The sequence below is a fragment of the Zingiber officinale genome, chromosome 1A (genome assembly GCF_018446385.1).
Source record: "Zingiber officinale cultivar Zhangliang chromosome 1A, Zo_v1.1, whole genome shotgun sequence".
NCBI lineage: Eukaryota > Viridiplantae > Streptophyta > Magnoliopsida > Zingiberales > Zingiberaceae > Zingiber > Zingiber officinale.
This window is the reverse complement of record NC_055987.1, coordinates 108602751-108608750: the sequence shown is the minus strand read 5'-3', so window position 1 is coordinate 108608750 and position 6000 is coordinate 108602751.

The following is a 6000-nucleotide window of genomic DNA, read 5'->3' as shown; positions in this document are numbered from 1 at the left end:
AATTAAGGAAGTTTTTATTAAATTTTCCTTATTTGCCAAGACCAAGGATTATAAAAGAGGGGGTAGAGAAGGCTTCATAGTGAAAAACTCTATTCTATTTTCTCCCTCTTTTTCTTCCTTGGTGTGGTCGGCCATCCTCTCCTCCTCTCTTCTCTTTGATGGCCGAACCTCATCCTTCTTGTGGAGATTCATATGGTGGCCGGATCAAGTTTGGAGAAGAAGAAGAAGAAGGAGAGAAAGAAAGCTTTGTTTCTAGCATCCCTTGGAGCATGATGGTGGTGGCCGAACCTCTTCATCCTAAGAGAAGTTTTGATAGCCGAAACTTGTAAGGAAGAAGAAAGTGCTTGGTGGTTCTCATCTCGGAAGATCGTTGCCCACACAACGTCCGAGGTTAGAAGAGGAATATGGTAGAAGATCAAGAGGTCTTTCTAAAAGGTATAACTAATATTTTTCCTTTCCGCATCATACTAGTTATTTTTGGAAATAATACCAAATACAAGAGGCATGCGATTCTAGTATTTCGAATTTGTTTTCGATGTTGTGTTCTTTTGTTTTTTTTCTTTTCCTTGTGATTTGATTGTTCTTTTCGGTTGACCTAAAGTTATTTAAGGAAATTAAATATTAACTTTCCTTAAAAGGCTTTGTCTAGTCGGTGGTTGTTGTTCCCATATCCAAGAAGGTCATGTGCCTCGCCACGTCAGTACTGGGAGCCAATTTTGGAAACTAATATTTAATGAAATTAATAACCTAGGTGATTTGGATCGAACGTGTTAAGTTCCGCAGGAGATTCGAGTCTAAACCTAAAAGAACAAATAGATTAAACTTTGGATCAAACGTGTTAAGTTCCGCAGGCGATCCAAGTTTAATTTAAAAGAACACATGGTAGCTAGGAAAAGGTTCAGATCTTTGTACAAAATTTTTGTACAGTGGAACCATTAGGTTTTCTGAGTAGCAACCAACAGGACCATACCTTATCACTAGAAGAGTTGGCAAGGTAGCATATGAGCTAGAGCTACCCCAGGAGATGTCAGCTATCCATAACGTATTTCACGTCTCAATGCTGAAGAAGCATATCCCAGATGCCACCCAGGTGATTGAGCCTCAGTCGGTACAAGTTCGCGAAGACCTCAGCTATGGCAGTCGGCCTATTCAGATAGTAGACCGAGCAGTTAAGAAATTGCGGAACAAGGAGGTACCATTAGTAAAAGTCATTTGGCAAAATCACACAGCAGAAGAGGAAACTTGGGAAACAGAAGTTAGTATGAGACAGAAGTACCCAGAGTTATTCTAAGTTCGAGGATGAACTTTTTATAAGGTATGGGGGATTGTAACGCCCGAAAATTCTCAAAATAAATTTTAGAAATATTCTAGCATTTTTATGGAATTTTAGAATATTTTTATGAAATTTTTGGAGTAGCATAAGTAGCAAAATTAAATAAAAATGTAAAATAGCCTAAGCGGGAATTGAACTCGCGACTTATGGACCTGATGACTTATAGGGTGACTTTAGTAACCAAGGGGCCCTAGCAGGGGTGTGCTGAAAGAAAAGGAGAGAAATTATATTTAAGATTCAGTTGGGTCGCATTAACCACTTAATATAAATAGGGAATTTAAGTGGGGAGTTATTATTTTTGATCGGCAACTCTCTTTTTCCTCACCCTCACACGCCGCCTCTCTCTCTTCTCCCGCACCTTCTCGGCACGCCAAGCCCAAGAGACCTAGGGTTCCATCCCTAGGGTCATAGGAGCACCTCCCGGCGACGTCTCCGATACGAGGACGCTCCCCTCCGCCAGAAGGAAGCGTAGACATAAGAGGATCGCCAAAACAATCTTCTTCTCCAGAAACCTAGCGATCGGATTGAAAGAAAACTTAGCGCAGGATGTAAGTAACCCCTCACCTGCAGTATAAGTAGCTAATTGCAAGCTTTTATGTCTTTAGTTCTCTCTTATGTTCTTAGTGTAGCCATATGCAGAGTTAGAGCACACCAGGTGCTCGATAAAATGCTTAGTACAGTTATATGCTACAATAGGCGTTTTAATAGTTCAGTTAAATGTCATAGATGCATTTTAATAGTATACTTAGTCTTGCTTCAGTTGATATGGGACTACGGTCCAATGGGTGGGCTCCCATAGTCGCCTCTAGGTTCAGATAACCTAGCTCTAGGTCCAGATGACCTAGTAAAAGCAAGATAAGATAAATCAGTTTATAAACAGTATTTTACTTTTATCAGTGGCACTATACTGGACTCTCAGTTGTCCTTGGGTTGGGCTCCCACAGTCGTCCCTAGGTTTATATAACCTAGTAACCCTACTAGATTCGAGACTTACTACCTCGGGCATAGTTAGGGATGCGCGCATAGCAAGTACAGTTGTCGGGCCCATCAGCAGCATGTTTATTATTTTTTTCTATTTATGGAAATAGTTTTCAAACTTCACAAACCAGATATATGAATACAGCTTAGCTTCAGTTTAGTTTTCGTATTGTTATAACAAATAGCTTAGCTTATGTATCGATTTAGTTAGCTTGTTGATACAATGAATAGCTTTTTGTTCAGTATTTGATTAGCATGACTTAATTGTCGATATGCCATGTTTTAGCATTTTCAGCATGATCATCAGCATGTATTTCAATAGCATCTTTTAAAAGCATGATTTCATCGAATGTATGTTTTGTGAGGTAGATGGTTCTTACTAAGCTCCCAAGCTTATAGTTTCATTTTCCTTATACTGCAGATAAAGGTAAAGGGAAGATGGATTAGCGGAGGCTGGAGGGCGATGCGATAAAGATGTGTGTGAAAGGAACTTGGAATAAAGGTCCTTGGGAAATTAGCCCATCTGAAGATTTAGAATTTATGATCTTGTTACTTTTCTGCACCTTTAGGATGTTAAGTATCATGAATGATGAACGTATGCACTATATCATGCATGGACCACTAGTTGTCTTGATGTGAGTTAAATAACTAGGAATGATACAAGTAATGACATGTCTAGTAGGCTAGTAAAGCTTTTAAGTTGATACAATTGTGTTGTATGTGGATTCGTAGTGAAATGCAGCAAAAATCGCAGAAATCAGAGCTCCAATCGAACAGCCAATCGATTGGAGGGTCCCCAATCGATCGATTGGGAAGTGATCTGCCGCATACAGAAAGCTGATGAATCGATCAGCTGATCGATCGGCCATGGATCGATCAGCCGATCGATCGAGAATTTAATTTCCGCGAACAGAGAGCAGCTGAGTCGATCAGCTAATCGATTGAGAAGCCTCGATCGATCAGTCGATCGATTGAAACGCAACTTCCGCGTGCAGAGAGCTGCCGAATCGATTATCGGATCGTTTGACCAGACTGGATCGATCAGGTGATCGATTCCGAATTTACCTCCGTGCACAGTAGCACGTTGAATCGACTAGTGGATCGATCAGACCACTCCAATCGATCAGCCGATCGATTGGAAAGTCTGATTTCAGCTAGAAGGGTCTGATTTCGGCTTTTTGATCAGATAGAAAGTTTAGGTTCCCTTCTTAGCATATGTACAACTTTAGAAGTGTATTCTGAACATTGAATTCCAGATTTTATAACAAATGGTAGAATTTTAATTAGCTCAGCTTTCCGCACAAAATAGTTTAGCACAATGTAACCCCTGGCCTTACAGCCTAGTCAGTAGAAGGCGGGTTGTTACACTATCATCCAATATTTCACCAGTACCGTGGATCAAATTAAACTTAGCCCTATTTTAATCTAACCCTATTTACCTTGCCGGGTAGGTAAAGTTTGGTTACCCTGTCGGGTAGATTAAGTTCGGTTACCCAGTCGGGTAGTTTAGTTGGGGGTGCCAGCTATTCTGGATCCTCCTTCTATTTTTATTTGATTTAAGTTGAATTTTATTTTTAATTTTGAATTGAATTTCAAATTTTGAGTTTTTAATTTCGAATTTTTAATTGAATTTTTAATTTTTAAGTTAATTTTAATTTTGAATTTTTTAATTTAATTTTGAATTTTTTATTATGTTCGTTTTATTAATATCATTTTTCTTTTTGCTCCCCCTGGATCATAGCCTCGATATGGTCTATCGAGGTAGTGTATTTGATCCTTAGGGATCTAATATTGGCCAAGTCCAACTTGATTAATCAATTTGGACTTGAAGACCCATGCATGGACTGTTTTTCTATTTACTCTTTGTACAAGAGATAAATAAGCTTTATATTTTTTCTTAGGTTTAAATCCTAGATCAGTTCTATTGTAAACGGCTCTTTGTGTCCCAAGAATTAGGTCAAGATTCTTGGAACCTAAAGAAAACCGTTCTAGTGTTTCTCCAGATCCTTGACTTGAATTCTCAGGCTGGAATTCTCTTCTTCAAGTTTTTGGACTTGACTTGAATTTCCAGTCTGAACTGGTTCAGTCAAAGATTCGGAGTTAGTCACTTCTTTAAGGACTTCTACTTCCTTTAGAAGTGACTTGACTCTTAGGTTTGATTTAGCTAATTTTCGTAACAAATAATTAACTAAATTATTGAGTCGAGAGATACTTACAGAGGGATCGGGCCCTTCGGAAACGTATACAGATCCGTGGCTTCGCTCGGACTCGGCCTCCGACTCGCTCTCGGTCTCGGACAGGTTGATCTGGTCCTGGGCCATCAGCGCAAGTAAACTCGTCTGATCAAGTTCGTCGTCGTCGTCTTTTGAGGAAGATTCATCCCATGTCGCCTTCAGGGCCTTCTTCCTTCTCTGCTTCTTTGCTTCCTTTTGGTTAGGGCAGTTGGCCTTGATATGCCCCTTCTGGTTACATCTGTAGCAGATCACTTCAAATTTTACCTTAGAATTCGGTTGGGCCTCCTTGGATTGGATTACCTTCTTTAGGTCTCTTTTGTTGAAGTCTTTCTTCTTCTTGTAGAGTCTCTTCACAAGGTTCATGTGTTCAATGGTTAATTTATTGTCTTCTTCATCTGAGTCGGTTTCTACTTTCGGCTCCTGTTTGATTCTTCGTCGTGATCTTGATTCGCGAGCTCCACCGATACCTGCAAGCAAAGCAATTCCTTTCTCGGAAGACTGTGTATTAGTCTTCTCATGAAGTTCGAATTCTAAAAATAGCTCGTCTAACCTAATTGAAGATAAATCTTTGGAGACTTTGTAGGTATCTACCATTGATGCCCACAATGTACTCCTAGGAAAAGAGTTGAGTGCATACCTTATGATGTCCATATTCTCTACCTTTTGACCGATTGCCTGGAGGAAGTTGAGAATGTCTTGTATACGTGCGTGGAGTTGACAGGCCGTCTCATCTTCCTGCATTTTTAGGTTATATAATTTATTAAGCAACAAGTCACGTTTACTTACTTTTGTGTCGGAGGTTCCCTCGTGGAGTTCGATCAGCTTCTCCCAGAGCTCTTTTGCTGATGTGAACGGACCAACTCTATTGAGCTCCTCCTTGGTCAGTCCACACTGGAGGGTGCAGGTCGCTTTGGCATCAGCTTCCACCTTCTTGATTATGGTTGGTTCCCATTTTTCGTAGGGTGTCGGCTTGCTGTCTTCGTCGGATGGGAGTTGTAGTCCTATCTTGACGATCATCTATGTCTCGAGCTGGGTTTTGAGGAATGTTTCCATTCGCCCCTTCCAGTACCCGAAGTCTTCTCCGGTAAAGAGCGGGGGGCGAACGGTGCTATAACCCTCTTGATGGGCCATTTGAAATCCTGCACGACAAAAAGAATGAAAATTTGTTCCAAGACTAAGTCTTGGATTAGTAGTGCGGGAATAATTTTAAAAAAACGGACTCGAGTGGTATTGCACCAACTTCGAGCAAAAAACCGAATCGAGAAAAGAATTAGAAAAAACTACAAAGCTAAATTCTAATTGACTCCGAAAAAATCTGAAAATACCATGTAAAATTATTTTGAATGGTGGTTGCACCGATTCAAAACTACCCCGCTCTGACACCAATTGTTGGATCGAAAAGCGCTAGAGGAGGGTGAATAGTGCTCGTGTCTATTTCATTCGTTTCAGAATCGT